General features: G+C 41.7%; 1 protein-coding gene across 2 annotated transcripts in view; it reads left to right on the top strand.

Annotated features, from left to right (window-relative positions):
* The first annotated feature begins 857 nt into the window (after positions 1 to 857).
* The window catches only part of CEP128 (centrosomal protein 128), a 456203-nt gene continuing 440925 nt past the window's right edge, over positions 858 to 16135 (top strand). Inside the window, exons 1-2 of one of the 2 annotated variants that reach the window (XM_030803555.1) lie at positions 858 to 1015; positions 3043 to 3198. The gene's annotated coding sequence lies outside the window, so the exon portion shown is untranslated. The remainder of the gene's footprint in view (positions 1016 to 3042; positions 3199 to 16135) is intronic. The other variant, XM_004091859.2, reaches the window with a different exon arrangement.

The raw sequence follows: 16135 nt of genomic DNA on the forward strand, positions 1-16135 counted from the left end.
CAGGAAAGCTTTCACAGATCAGGTAATATTTGAGTTTAGCCTCAAAGAAGGAAGGGGAAGTGGTCTTTTTGGCAGAGAAGAAGGGCAATTCACATGACTAATTTAATTGTTACTTCTTAGCTTTCCAAAGTTCAGTTTTTTAATGAGGTTTTCATTCTCTTCGTGACTGAAACCAACTCCCCTGAGTGGAAAACATTTCTTTTATGTTCTAAACTGAGGAGATGACACCCAGACTGAAGTAGCAGCAGTAATGAGTTGACAGCCTCACATCTACTTTTGGCGTGCCGTGAATAAGCCATACGATCTTAGGCAAGTCCCTTACTCTTTCCAGGCCAAACAGGTTGGACTACATAATCTTCTCTGTTCCCGTCCGCTTCTAAGAATTCGTGAGTCGTTGGAAAAATATACTGGACCCTGGTATTAAGGGGATTTTTACATTTCAGTGCTAGAAATTGTCTTTCCCTGTCCTCCCACCGCTCCCTTGCCCTTTTTCTACTACTTCCCCATCTTACCGTAGTCCTGGGGGACTCCTTTTGTTCCCCAAGGAGTAAAATTACAGTCAAGGCTAACGAAGCATTTTTATTCACTTTCTATCTGCAGTTTGCCTCCTACAAAGGAGGCTGGTCCTTTAAAAAAAAAAAAAAATAGAGCAGGGCAAGAGGGCGCGGCCGAGGGATCAGGCTTTTTTCCGGGAAAGTTACCCGAAGGCCTGCTATATGGCATCCTGGGATTTGCAGTTCCTTTTCAGGACGCTCTCCCTTAGTAACTCCTTGATCGTGAGGCCGAGATGGACTACAACTCCCAGAGGGCCAAGCGGCGGCAGCGGGGTCCTGCACTCTCGCTGTGGCTGGGCGGCTAGTTCAAGTTGCCATAGCTGCGAGTCTGGGGAGAGCAGAGTCGGTTGAGTCGCTGCGTTTGGTCAGTTGCACCTTCTGGGTCACTGGTAGCCGCAGGAGCCGGGTGGAGCCTAGGCGATGATCCGGCATTAAGGAGCTGGGGTCATCCTCCGTCTCAGGTACCTGCCCCCACCTCCCCCTTGCCCTTTTTCGACCACTTCCCCGTCTTACTGTAGACGTTTTAGTCCCACTTCCCCTAGTCCCTGGGGTGGGGACCTCAGAGCGGCGCGGGATCTGGGGTGGGGCAGTGGATGGGTGGAGTATGTGCAGAGGTGAGGGGAGACGGCGCGCTTGTCATCCCGAGGCCTCCCTCCCTCGGCAGGGGTGTCCGCGGTCAGGTCCTGGCCAGGTTACCCAGCGAATCTGGACTACATTGTCCTTCCTTTGGGAGCAGCTTACTTTTCCGCTAGCATCTTGAAGCTTTAAAGGACAGGAGATTGGACTCATTCGGTAGGTCCTCCAGAGAACCGTCTGACATTTGCTTGCCTGTCCTGCTATAGAACTTGATTTTTTTTTTAATACCTGTTTTGTAGTCACAGAAAGCTTGCTACTCTAGGGAACGCTGTGTTAGTGACCTCTCTTTCCCGTGCCATCTTGGGAGTTGCCCCAGCCTTAGCTGTTAGCAGTCCCTTAATTGAATTATTTCGTAAAAATACCTGACATTTAATCCCAGCTGCATCTTTTATTGGTTTGATGGAGCCAATCTGTTATGTAGGCGTCTGGTAAAACCTTACCATTAATTGCAGCATTGATTTGAGTATTATGTAAAGTATCTAACACAGTGCCTGCACCCTGGAAGTGCTCAGCATTTGTTGTTTATTTTTATTAATTATGCAGATTAGTGTTGTCTAATACAAATAGAGTGTGAGCCATTCAGGTGAATTTAAATTTTGTAGTACCCACATTAAAAAAGTAAAAAGAAACTGGTGAAATTAATTTTAATAGTTTATTTAGCACAATATAGAAAAATGTTTTCAATGGAGTAAATATAAAACTTATTGAGATTTTTACTTTTTTTTTGAGAAGGAGTCTGGCTCTTTTGCCCAGGCTGGACTGCAGTGGCGCTGTCTGGGCTCACCGCAACCTCCACCTCCTGGGTTCAAGCGATTCTCCTGTCTCAGCCTCCGGAGTAGCTGGGATTACAGGCACTTGCCACCATGCCTGGCTATGCATTAAAAAAATATATTTTAAGTCATCAAAATCTGGTGTGTATTTTACATATATAGTACATGTCTGTTTGACCTGGCAAGAGCTAGAGCTCAGTAGCCATGTGTCTAGTGACTGCTGTACTGGACAGCACAGAGATAAGGTTAAAACTTGGCAGTTTCACATTGGCACACATAAATTTGGTTGTGCCTGTGACTCATGGGTGATGGTGGCTGTTTTGTTAGAAGAGTGAAGTGTTCACTGTGCCTGTTCTCTCACTGTATCTTGTCTGCCATTGCATAACCTAGTTCTCATTGAACTGTTTCTTGACAGTTTATTTTGATTAACTTTTTCAGAATACCAGTTTTTTTTCTTGAAATGGTTTATAGATGTATTCCCAGATCTACCTTTTATGTAGACAACTCCCAGTTCTCTGGATCACTTCCTGTGGATTCCTACAGATTGCTTTGAAAGTAGTCACAATTAATTGAAAATATTTCTGTCCACAGCTCTTTTCTACAACCGAAGACATTTTATTCTTATTTATTTAATTGTAGCGCTGAGTATGGGAAGAACTGGGCAGCTTATAAAATATTTCCTTTAGGAGTGTTAGACTGGCTTGGAAGTACAATTGGGTCACCACATTCAGCAGTAACATGTTAACTGTATTACCTGAGTTAGTTACCAACTTTTAGACATGCTCATGCGTAGTACTTTTGGCTAGACTTGGGCTGCGGTTCACACTGGAGCATGCACTCTCTGGCAAGCCCCAGGGATGACCAGGCATGGATGGAAGTCACCAGTGACAATATATTGGCTGGGCACTTGGATGTGAAGAATTGTAGTGAGGTCACTTGGGCTTTTGAATGATTCTAGGAGCATTTTCTCTATTCTGTGTTATGCCATAGTCTGTACATAGGGACCTAATTTTCATATTTCATTATTTAAAAATGTTTAAAGTTGTAGGTATGTCTTACCCCCTTGTTTCGTTTATTTGTAGGTGGTTTGGGGAAAGTGTAGGGGCAGCCAAAGATCATCTGCTTGACTAGGCCCTTTGCCCTGAACCTCATGAAGAAATGATAGGAGGCAGACATATGTGCCTAAAAAGAGCGTCGAGCTCAGAGAAGAGCAACTCGGAGTTTTGGGGGTGTGCTTTGTAAGTATGCTTTCTCCCTGAGTTTCTGAGATAACGCATTTTTTGCATATTTATGGTAGAAAAGACTATGCCAAGAAATAGAGTTTTGGGAGCAAGAAGCCCCCTCTAATATACAGTTTAAAAATACACTATCAAATGGTTGTGTGTGCAATGTTACAAAAATTAAGGTGAACAAAGTACATAATTTGAGATATCCTTTATAACCTTAACAAAAGCAACAGTGATGTACCTGTTTCTGTTAAACAAGGAATTGAGAACCTATTTTGTCTCAGTACTCTGTCAGACACCTTTTACAGGCATTATATAATTCCTTTACCATGCTTATCTTTTACAAAGGAGGCAGTTGAGTCTCAGGTTATTTGATTTGCTTGGGATTCTGGAGCCAAAAGAGTGATCATTGTTCCCAGGTCCTCTGACTCCAAATTTCAGTCCCACCCACTGCCAAGGGGCTTCATTGCTGTTTATAAGTGCCCTCTAATAGAATTTGATTCACACTCAACATTTTTGGATTAAGTGGACCATATATGGCACAGTGTGCAGTTATTCATCTCTTTCAATGTTCAGAAAGTTCTATTATCTTTCTTAGTTTTTTTTTTTTTTTAATATAGTGGTCCTTATATTACTACTGAGGTAAGAGATCATTATAATTTGTGATTTCCATAAATAAATTCAACATGAATTATCATTGATAATTAAGGGTGTAATGTTAAAAGTTTAAATTTACAACATAGATATAAAAATTCTGGACCTTTTTTTGGATGTCATATTGTGCTTCGATAGATAAAAGGCTCTGAAACATAGAGGGGAGACACACTGCGGCCTTGCAGTACAAATACTGTGTGGCTGGGCGCAGTGGCTCACGCCTGTAATCCCAGTACTTTAGGAGGCCGAGGCAGGTGGATCACGAGGTCAAGAGATCGAGACCATCTTGGCCAACATGGTGAAACCCCGTCTGTACTAGAAAATACAAAAAAATTAGCCAGGCCTGGTGGCAGGTGCCTGTAGTCCCAGCTACTTGGGAGGCTGAGGCAGGAGAATGGCATGAACCCAGGAGGCGGAGCTTGCAATGAGCGGAGATCACACCACTGCACTCCAGCCTGGGCGACAGAGTGAGACTCTGTCTCAAAATAAAAAAAAATAAAAAAAATACTAACACTGTGTATAAGATCAGTGGTGTACAAAATTTATAGGATTAGGCCAGGTGCATTGACTCATGCCTGTAATCCCACACTTTGGGAGGCGAAGGCAGGAGGATCGCTTGAGCCCAGGAGTTTGAGAACACCCTGGACAACATAGCAAGACCCCTTCTCTACAAAAAAATCAAAAAATTAGCCAGGCATGGTGGCATGTGCCTTTGGTCCCTGCTACTTGGGAGGCTGAGGTGGAATGATCACTTGAGCCCAGAAGGTCGAGGCTGCAGTGAGCTGTGATCACACTACTATACTCCAGCCTGGGTGACAGAGTAAGTTGCTGTCTCAAAAAAAAAAAAAAAAAATTCTTAGGATTAAAGAATTTTAGGACTGGATGGGGGACCTATTGGGGTAATCTGGTCCAGAAATTTTGGAAATAATATAAAAATAATCTAGATTTACTAGATTATTAAAAACTATATTAGCATGTATATTATAGAATACACTATCCATGTAATGTCTCTGGGTTGATTCTGATGTAGTTTCAATACATTCATACTATTGTATAGTATGTTTTTCTTTTTTTGTAAAATGTGTCGTTACAGGTCAGCACTTACCATTCAACCTTGTCTCTTTTAACAGATACATAGTATCCCAGAGATTAGATAATTTATCGTATTCTTATCCAGTGGATTTATATTTTTTTCTTATTCTTTTACAACTGTAAAAAAATTCATTCACTCTGTTGCCCATGCTGGAGTGAATGAATGTGCTCATGGATGAATGGATGAATGAATTAAAATTTCTGAAGAATTTCTACAGTGAAATTCTTATGCATGTGTCTATACATAAAATGTATCTATATATCTATATAAATATATTCTTGTATCTTCCTAGGTTAATAGTCATAGAAATAGATTTTCTGGGTCAATGTCTATGTATATTACAGATTGATTGATTGAGACAGGGTCTCACTCTGTCACCCAGGCTGAAGTGTAGTGGTGAGATCTTGGCTCACTGCAGCCTCTACCTCCTAGGCTTGAGAAATCGTCTCACATCAGCCTCCCGAGTAGTTAGGACTACGGGTGTGCACTACTACACCTGGCTAATTTTGTTTTATTTTTTTGTAGAGACAAGGTCTCACTATGTTGCCCAGGCTCATCTGGAACACTTGGGCTCAAGCAATCCTCTTACCTTGGCCTCCCAAAATACTGTGATTACAGGCATGGGCCACTGTGCCCAGCCCGTATTATTTATTTTTACTTGTATTGCCAGGTTGTTCTCCAGAAAAGCTAATGTGGTTTTTTTTTCTTAATTTTTAATTTTTGTGGGTACGTAGTAGGTATACATGCTAATGTAGTTTTTATAGTTAATACTCTTACAACAAGGTATAACCTTGCTAACCCTGCGAGTGAGAGGTTTTTTCATCTGTATAAAACAGGTAGACAAGAATATCATTTTATTATTTTAATTTGTAATTATTTAGTGAAATAACAAATAACATTTGTTAGGGTCATTTGATTTCTGTGAATTGTTTGTTTATATATCTTTTGAGTCTTTTACAACTGGACTGTTCTTTTTCTTGTGTTTTTGAAAGAGCTGATTAACCCTTTGGTTCCCATATAATGCAAATATTTTTGTGAATTTTTCTTTTAGTTTTTAAAGCTTGTTTCTGGGATCTTGTTATCACTAATTATGAATGACTCAGAGACTTATCAGGCCTTTATCAGATATGCACACCTCTGAAATTTCTATAATGCTGGTGCTTGGAGTATTTGGGAGACGGGAGTATTTGTGGTTACATGAATCCATTTAATTCATTCTGATAAACATTTTCCCATCCCTCCCTCCCTCCCTCCCTTCCTTCCTCTCTTTCTCTCTTTCTTTGGAGATGAAGTCTTGTTCTGTAACTCATGCTGGAGTGCAGTGGTGTGATCTTGGCTCACTGCAGCCTCGACCTCCCAGGTTCAAGTGACCCTCCCACTTTGGCCTGTCAAAGTGCTGTGATTGCAGGCATGAGCCACTGTGCCTGGCCTGATAACCATTTAGAATCTACTCTGCATACAGGGTTTGCTATGAAACAGGTGCTCGTGAATGGATGAATAAGTGCTTGTGAACGAATGTGCTCATGGATGAATGGATGAGCTTTAATTCTCTGCTTCCCAGGCACTGGTCCATTTGATTCTGCCTCCTGCTCTGAGGTGCTGGACCAGGGTGCACTCCTGATGAAATTAGAGCAAAAATACAGCCTGGAACTGAGCCTGCTAGGTTTTGGTTGTGGAATAGAGATGTCTGTGTGTAAGAAAGCTTTCTACTTTTTTGAGTCTGGGCAAGTTAACTTTTGGAAGTTGTTTCCTTACCTGTAATATCGGTTACAGCTATGTTTACTCTAGGGCTATTGTTGGGGTTACATTAGTTAATACAAGTGCTTAGAACAGAGCCTGGCACAGAAAAGGGCCATTTAATTGTTGAGTTATTAGTATTAATTGCTTATTTTGGCTTCTACCATGATGACCACCACCACCACTACCATCATTACTGTATTCTTTAAAAACGATTAATTTCTGTTTCACTTAAGCTAGCTCATGTGTGTTCTGTTTTTTTTTTTTTTTTTTTTTTTTTTTTTTTTTTTGGCAGTGGGACTTACAGCCTTGAATACAATAAGTACTTTATTCTTTTTTTTTTTTTTTTTTTTTTTTTTTTTGAGACAGAGTCTTACTGTGTCTTACTCCAGAAGACTGGAGTGCAGTGGTGTAATCTCGGCTCACTGCAACCTCTGCCTTCTGGGTTCAAACAATTCTCCTGCCTCAGCCTCTCAAATAGCAGGGATTACAGGTGCTAGGCACCACACTCAGCTAATAATTGTAGTTTTAGTAGAGATGGGATTTCACCATGCTGGCCAGGCTGGTCTTGAACTCCTGACCTCAAGTGATCCACCTACCTTGGCCTCCCAAAGTGCTGGGATTATAGGCATGAGCCACTGTGCCCAGCCAAGCACTTTATTCTTTTTTTTTTTTTTTTTTTTGAGATGGAGTCTCGCTCTGTCACCCAGGCTGGAGTGCAGTGGCGCCATCTCGGCTCACTGCAAGCTCCGCCTCCCGGGTTCACGCCATTCTCCTGCCTCAGCCTCTCCGAGTAGCTGGGACTACAGGCGCCCGCCACCACGCCCGGCTAATTTTTTGTATTTTTTAGTAGAGAGGGGGTTTCACCGTGGTCTCGATCTCCTGACCTCGTGATCCGCCCACCTCGGCCTCCCAAAGTGCTGGGATTACAAGCGTGAGCCACCGCGCCCAGCCAGCACTTTATTCTTATCAGCTTATTTTGCTTTTAGGGAAGAGTACCTTTACTCACTGGTACACCTGGTTTTTTTTTGTTTGTTTGTTTTTGTTTTTTGCCTTCTTGCCACTGCCATTTACATGTAACAAGTGTATTGATTAAAAAGTTGGGTTTCAGAAACAGTCTTCTTGCCTGGATTTGAATCCTGGCTCTGCCACTTAAGTTACTTTGCTTCTTTAAGCCTTAGTTCTGTTTTCCATAAAATGGGGATGATAATAATAATGTTATGAGGATCAAATGAGAGAGCGTACATAAAGCACTTAGTACAGAAATTAGTCCATAGAAAACTGTAAATCAATAGCTATTATTATTTCAATAAAGTTGAACATTATTATGCCTTTGTATAAATGTAAGCAAGTAATATACCAGTTATAGTCTCATAATTTTACAGAAAAGCAGATTAAAACAAATATTCTTTTTTGTCTTGGTTTATGTATGTTTCCAGTTGTGGGGTCTCCTGTTTATTTAGAAGGTTGCTTTAAGATTATGTTTTGAATCCAGGCTTTTCTAGCTGCTTAACTACTGGGAGCCTCAGTAGTTCTTCATTTGCGAAAAAAGGGACTACTTTGTTCATTTAAGAAGTAAATATTGAATGTGCCAGACGCTCAGACACTATTCTGGGGCCTGGGAATAGATGAACAAGAGCTAGTATCTGCCCTCAGGGAGGTTAGAAATCCTGCCTTGTAAGATTGGCCTGAGGTTAAGCCAAGCTTTGCAGAGATACTTTACTGTATGCAAAGTATCTGTCATACCTAGGTGCTCATTAAATGGTGTTTCTCGCGTTTGTACCTCTGATGTTCTGATTTCCAGCTATGTGCTCCAATCGTTAAATCCAGTATGTTTCTACTTTATCGATGTTTTAAAAAACATTTCCTATCGACCTTTAATTTTAAGGTCTGCTCAATAAACTTTTGCCAAACGATGGTCTTTGAGTTCTTAGACAAGAAATCATTGTCTTCTTGCTGACCCTTAAAATTGGCTGTGCCATAGTTTGCTGAACCATCTGGTACTGCAAAGCAGTTTTAGGATGAAGGCCATTATTTGTGTAACTTATTAAGACAGGAGGCTTGAAAGCTGGGAATTAACTGCAGAGAGTGGGGGAAGTGTGTCACAGTGTTTACAGGAAAGATGTGTAGCACATCCTCAGCCGGTGGTGGCATAGGACTCTCCGCAATAAGTGACTTGCTTGCATGGATCCTAATGGTAGGTAGGGCTTGTCTGAAGTCTGCCATCTTATTTCTTGTATATTGGACCTGCCTGGCATCAGAATCTCAAATCTTTTGCAATCTGAGGCTTATTTCCCACACATAAATATTCCTTTCTAGCTACTAATCTCTTTCTTTCTTCACATATCCAGACTTCCTAAAAGAATGATTTATACACAATGCTTCTGCTTTTTTACCTCCTATTTACTCCACAACCTGGCATCATCCTCACCTAAGCTGTTTTACTGAGACTGCGTTTGATACAGTCACTAGCACTTCCAAAGGATACTTTCTATTCCTTTTCTTAGTTGACGTATTTGTTGCATTTGTCTCTCAGAGTTCACTCAGCATTTACCCCTAAACAGGTGAGAGAGATGTCCCACAGTAATTTTAACAGGGAAAGTTTAACACACAGCAGCAGTTGATAAGCCATATCCCACGGGCTAAATTTAGCCTACCACAGGTCAAATCAAGCTACCCCATTCGTTTATAATTGTCTGTGCTTTTGTGCCACAGCTGGCAGAGGCTCATAGTTGTGGCAGAGAAAAAAAATTTGCTGACTCCTGATATAATTAACTGTAAGGGGATTATCTGTAAAAGGACAGAGATGACTCTAAAGAATCCCCTGGGCTGAGAGACAGTGCCCAAAGGAAATATAAACTTGGAGGGGGCTTTCTGCAAGGCTGAGATTCAGACCTTGTTGGAGAAGGTGTGTCTATAGCCCCCTGAATGGTGGAGAGACTTGCTGAGTTACTGGGGCCATAGCTGATCCACAATTGCTGGGCAAGGAGGGAACACTTCCTAATTAAAGGCAGAATGATGCTGGAAGGCAGGGAACCACACCATGAATGATGGGCAGGAAACACCTCTCCAGGATGCTGGTAGGGTGAAACTGGGGGATTGACTGTGAGGGTGTCTGTTAGATTCAGTAAGAATCTGAGTAGGGGGTGGGGCTACTGAAACTTGATGGGAAGCTGCCCAATGTGGGTACTGCTGAAACTTGATGGAGTTGAGTACCACTGGATATCCCTCACACAGGATGCTGAAATGAAAATGCAACAAATGGAAAACATGGAACCAGAAAGAGAAGCCCCTTCCTCCTGCAGTGTTCTCTTAAAAAAAATAATTATTGTTGTTATTATTTTTTGATTTCAATAGCTTTAGGGCTGGGGTCCCCAAACTTTTTGGCACCAGAGGCACTTTTCATGGAGGACAATTTTTTAACAGACTGGGAGGCAGAGAGAAGGATGGTTTTGGGATGATTCAAGTGCATTACATTTATTGTGTACTTTGTTTCTGTTATTATTACACTGTAATATATAAAGAAATAATTATGCAACTCAACATAGAGTCAGTGGGAGCCCTGAGCTTTTTTTTCCTGCAACTAGACAGTCCCATCTTGGGGTGATGGGAGACAGTGACACCCAAAGTGTGTTGCTTACGTCCATTCTACTCTGTAGTCTCATTTTTGTTGCTCTCACTGCAGAAAACCCTGCTTCACAAAGATAAGATGTTGGAAATGGAAGCAGGCTTTTTGGTGCACAAGGCAATCTCAGGATATTTTGCCTTGACTTAAATCCAGAACATACAGAGGTTTGAAGTTGTCTCAGACATACTTTTAAGGCCAGAGTCATTTGCAATCTCAAGAAGTTGATCCTCTTCTAGCATGGACAAAGTTGATTCACCTGGTTTATTTACAAGTGGGTCGCGGAACCATTTCTTCCCAATTTGGGGATCTTTGGTGGTTGAGAAGTATGTTGGTCCATTCTCATGCTGCTATGAAGAAATATCCGAGACTGGGTAATTTATAAAGGAAAGAGGTTTAATTGACCCATAGTTCTGCATGGCTGCGGAGGCCTCAGGAAACCTACAATCGTGGTGGAAGGGAAGCAAACACATCCTTCTTCACATGGCATCAGGAGAGAGAAGTGCCAGGCAAAGGAGGAAAAGCCTCTTATAAAACCATCAGATCTTGTGAGAACTCACTACTGTCACGAGAACAGCATGGGGGTAACTGCCCCCATGAGTCAATTACCTCCCACCAGTCTCTCCCACGACACATGGGGATTATGAGAACTACAATTCAAGATGAGATTTGGGTGGGGACACAGCCAGACCATATTAGGAAGTAATACTCAAACTCCTTTGAAAGCTGAGATAGATGATCATACACCAGCTGGGAGAAAGAAGGCCCTGGCTCAGTCTCTTTCAAAATCTCTGCTAATATTTGAAACATGTCAAAAATCCCAGTGTTCACTGGTTGCCCCCATAATTCTAGTTTGGCTTTGAATGCATCCACTTTATCTGCTGACTTGAACACAGTTGTCGTTTTCCCATGAAGTGACAGATTGAGTTTGTGGAGCAGGTTGAATTTGAATATGTCACACAAGTAAACAAGTTTTACAACCCATTCCGTGTCACTGAAATGTGCTGCCAGTAGTGACTGTATTTCTAAAAGAACTCTCTGGAGCGGCTGTTGTAACTCAAAGTCTCTGGCCAGTGATCTACCTTTAGAAACCCATCTCACTTCTGTGTATAAGAGATGACATGTGTACTCTGCATCTCCTCACAGAGCTGCAAGAACAGACATGAGTTAAGGGCATGTACTTAAATGTGGCTGATAATTTTAATCACATCCTGCAAAACGTTGTTAAGTTCAGGTGACATTGTTCAGCTACCCAGCATTTCTCCATGGATAACACAGTGCATAGACTCATTCAGAAGCACCCTCTTTGACTTGAGTAGTGAAACCAGCACGCCATTCAATCACGGCAGCTGCTTTGTCTGTGCACATACTGACACAAAATGACCAATGTGGTTTTCCTGATAGGTAATCATTCAAAGACTTTAATAGATCTGCAGGTGTGGTGTTGGTTGGCAACAAAAGTATGCATATCATATCCTCATGCACATCTTCCTGAAAAATATATCGCATAAAAACAAGCATTCTTGCCTTACTGTCAACATTGATAGGCTCATCAACCTGGATTGCATACCACGATGACTCATTAATCCTCTTTAACAATTGTACCTCACTATCTTCTGTTATTTCATCAATTCATCTAGTTATAGTGCTAGCCAAAAGAGGAACAGGTGCCACCTTTTGAACGGCAACCTCTCCTAAAAGTTCATGACAAATGTCCTTAGCAGCAAGCAGGTCAACTCTTCACCAATAGTAAAGGACTTCTGAGCTTTAGCAATGTGGTTTGCCACTAAGAATGATGCTCGCAGTGCAGATGCATTTGATGAAGTGGTGGCCTTCAATAATTCCTTCTGTTCTTTGTGTTCATGTTCTTTTCTTTTGAAAAACTCCAAAGGCTTGTCTTTTAATGCAGTGTGCATGGTCTCCATGTGGTGAAGCAGTTTTGAAGGTTTCTTGGCTTTATTGCATAGCTGGTCATCACATATACAAAGCAGGCTTGGAGAAGGTGAATCACTTGTTGCAATGAACTCTTAATTTAAGTAGGACTCTTGGTAATTTTTTTAAATGTAGTTTTCTTTTTGTTGGCACTTTTAGCATCTTCTGCTTTCCCATCATTGGATCTTTCCCCCTTTTCAAAGAAGCTCTCCAGTGACATTTGTTTTTTACTCATTTTGGCTAGGGTTAGCTTGCGGGCTTACCAAAACAGTGACTGAGACAAGTGTATAGTGCAGGAAAGAGGCATGGACTGAAGTGGTAAATAAAATAATGAGCGGGCCATGTGCAGACTAAAGTATCGGATTCTGACTTAAAGCCTGCCACCAGGTGCAGCTTGTCACTTGCCACTCACTGATAGGGTTTTGATATGAGTCTGCAAGCAATAGATTTACTATGGTCTCTGGGCAGTCAAACCTCTCTGCTAATGTTAATTTGTATTTGTAGCCACTGCCTAGCACTAGAATCACCACCTCAGCCCCACCTCAGGTCATCAGACATTAGATTCTCATAAGGAACACACAACCTAGATCCCTCGCATGTACAGTTCACAGTAGAGCTTGTGCTCCTAGGACAATCTAATGCCACCGCTGATCTGACAGCAAGTGGAGCTCAGGTGGTAATGCAAGTGAAGGGGGGTGGCTGTAAATACAGATGAAGCTTTGCTCACCCGCCCACTGCTCACCTGCTGCTGTGCATCCCGGTTCCTAACAGGCCATGGACTGATAGTGGTCCTTGGCTCATGGCTGGAGACCCCTGCTTTAGGGTGTAAGTGGTTTTTGGTTACGTGGATGAATCGTATAGTGGTGAAGTCTGGGATTTTAGGCACCTGTCACCTGAGTAGTGTACATTGTACCCAATAGGTAGTTTTTCATCCCTCAACCCCCTCTCACACTGCCCCCTTCCAAGTCGCCAGTGTCCACTCTACCACTCTGTATGTCTTTGTGTACTCATAGCTTAGCTCCCACTTATAAGTGAGAACATGAAATATTTGGCTTTTGATTTCTGAGTTACTTAGAATAATAGCCTCCAGTTCTAACCAAGTTGCTGCAAAATACATTATTTTGTTCTTCTTTATGGCTGAGTAGTATTCCATGGTATACATATATACCACATTTTCCTTATGCACTTATCAGTTGATGGGCACTTAGGTTGATTCCATATCGTTGCAATTGTGAATTGTGCTGTGATAAACATAGATGTGCGGATGTCTTTTTGACGTAGTGGCTTTTTTTCCTTTGGGTAGATACCCTCTAGTGGGATTCCTGATTCAAATGATAGATCTACTTTTAGTTCTTTGAGAAATCTCCATACTATTTTCCATAGAGGTTGTACCGATTTACATTTCCATCAGTAGTGTATAAGCATTCTCATTTCATTACATCCATACCAATATCTATTGTTGTTTGACATTTTAATAATGGCCATTCTGCTGGGATACGGTAGTATCTTATTGTGGTTTTCATTTTGATTTCTCTGATTAGTGATGTTGATCATTTTTTTCATGTTTGTTGGCCATTTGTATATCTTCTTTTGAGAAATGTCTATTTATGTCATTTGCCCACTTTTTAATAGGATTACTTTTTTTTTTTCTGATATGTTTGAGTTCCTTGTAGACTCTGGATATTAGCCCTTTGTTGGATACATAATTTGCAAATATTTTCTCCCATCCTGTAGGTTGTTTGCTTTGATGATTATTTCTTTTGCTGTGCAGAAACTTTTTAGTTTAATTAGGTCCCATTTATTTTTATTTTTATTTTTTGCATTTGTCTTAGTCATAAACTTGTCGCCTAGGCCAATGTCCAGAAGAGTTTTTCCTAGATTTTCGTCTTAAATTTTTTATAGGTTTAGGTCTTAGATTTAAGTCTTTAATCCATCTTGAGTTAATTATGTATATGGAGAGTGACAGGGATCTACCTTCTTTCTCAGGAACACCTGTGATTCTTAGGTTTGGCCATTTTACATAATTCCATATTTCTTGGAGATTTTCTTCATATATATTCATTCTTTATTTTTGTCTGATTGGGTTACTTAGAAAGCCTTGTTTTCGAGCTCTGAAATTTTCTTTTCTTCTTGGTCTAGTCTACTATTAAGATTTTTCGCTGCATTTTGTAGTTCCCTAAATGTGTCTTTCACTTCCAAAAGTTCTGGTTTGTTTTACTTTACAATGTCTGTCTCTTTAGAACATTTTTCATTCATGTCCTGAATTGTTTCATTAATTGTGTTGGTTTTCACCTTTCCTTTTTATCTCCTTGAATAATTTAATAATCAACCTTTTGAATTTTTTATCTGGTATTTCAAAAATTTCATCTTGGTTTGGATTCATTGCTGGAGAGTTAGTGTGATCTTTTGGGAGTGTTATAGAACTCTGTTTTTTCATATTGCCAGAATTATTTTTCTGGTTTCCTTCTTATTTGGGTAGACTGTTTCTTCTAATTATTTTTGAATTTGTTTTTGATTGGACAGGGATTTTTAAAAACTTTCTTCTCCCCGCTGCCCCATCTTGAGGATGTGACTTTAATGTTTATAGTTGATTGTCACCTAGTTTTGGCTTCGGGTACTTTCAATGGCAAAGACTCTGTGTGAGTTTCCTGGTTATAGAAAATCTTTGTGTGATGGCTTTCTCTGATGCTGGTTGTAGTAGCGATGTGCTGGGTGTGTGAGCAGGTTTACTCTCTGCTGTGGGGCTGGAATGGTAGAAATCTTATGAAGCTTATCTCATTCCTCAGTGGTATGCACTTTAAATTTTATTTTCCTATTGTTTTATTTACTGGGTTGAACAGTTCGGGCTTCAGGCCAGTAGGGGGTGCCCATGGTGAAAAACAGTTACAACTAAAGCCTTTGGGTAAATGCAGTATCCCAGTGGTGGGCAGAGGTCACAGCCTTGACAGAGATGGCTGGGGAAGCTCTCAGTGAAATGCGCTGAGGTCTTTTTGTGGGCAAGGGAGGGAGCCACCACAGCCTCCCTTCTGGGCCACCGGGAAAGCGATCCACCTCCCAGTCACACTCTGCTCGAAGTGCTCTGGCTATTCAGATCAGACAGGCACCTCTTTTCATGCATGTAGAGGGGGATTGTGACTCTAGCTCTCTTGCAAGCCTGAACCTAGGGAACGTTCCTCTTGTGGGGATTCAGCCACCCTAAAGTGTTATGGAAAGGCTGTCTACAGATGCACCCATGCCATGCTCCTGCGGGAGGAGCCCCAGCTGTGTCTGCAGTGCTGAGTGAGGGGGAGAAAAAGTCCCCTTTTCCAAGATCCTTCATGATGAGCACCAGGGCTGCCTGACAATTAGGGTAGAGCCACATACTTTTCCTACTGAGCCCAGCACTGCCCCTGTGCCTCTGCTGAAAGAAACTTCCCACAGGTGGAAGGTTCAGGGACTCAGAGCCTGTAGTCTGGTTTCTTTTGTCCGATGGGGTGTCTGCCCTCTTAATGTGGTACACTCCCCCTTACCCTAGGAGCAGCAGTTTCTGAGGGCCAGACCACTGTGAATCTTGCTGCTGCTCTGGGTCTAGCCACCTAGTGGGGCTGCCAAACTCTAGGCTGGTGCTGGAGAATGTCTAAAAGGGATCCACTGCTGTGAACTGTCCTCCAGTTTCCCAACAGTGAGTACTAGCATGGCTCTAATGGGGGTGAGAGGAGAGTGACATAGACTCTGTGAGATTTCCTTGGTTATAAATAGCCTTAGTATGTTGACTTTCTCAAATGCCAGCTGTAGTAGTAATGTCCTGGGCCTGTGGACAGACTCAAGGCCTCCTGGTTAACCAGGGTGATGCAGGCAATGGTGGTAGCTGAGGTCATGCAGAAAGTTTTCACCTTCCTGAGCACTATGATGTGCCTGCAGATATCGTA

Source organism: Nomascus leucogenys, chromosome 22a (assembly GCF_006542625.1).
Source record: "Nomascus leucogenys isolate Asia chromosome 22a, Asia_NLE_v1, whole genome shotgun sequence".
Taxonomy (NCBI): domain Eukaryota; kingdom Metazoa; phylum Chordata; class Mammalia; order Primates; family Hylobatidae; genus Nomascus; species Nomascus leucogenys.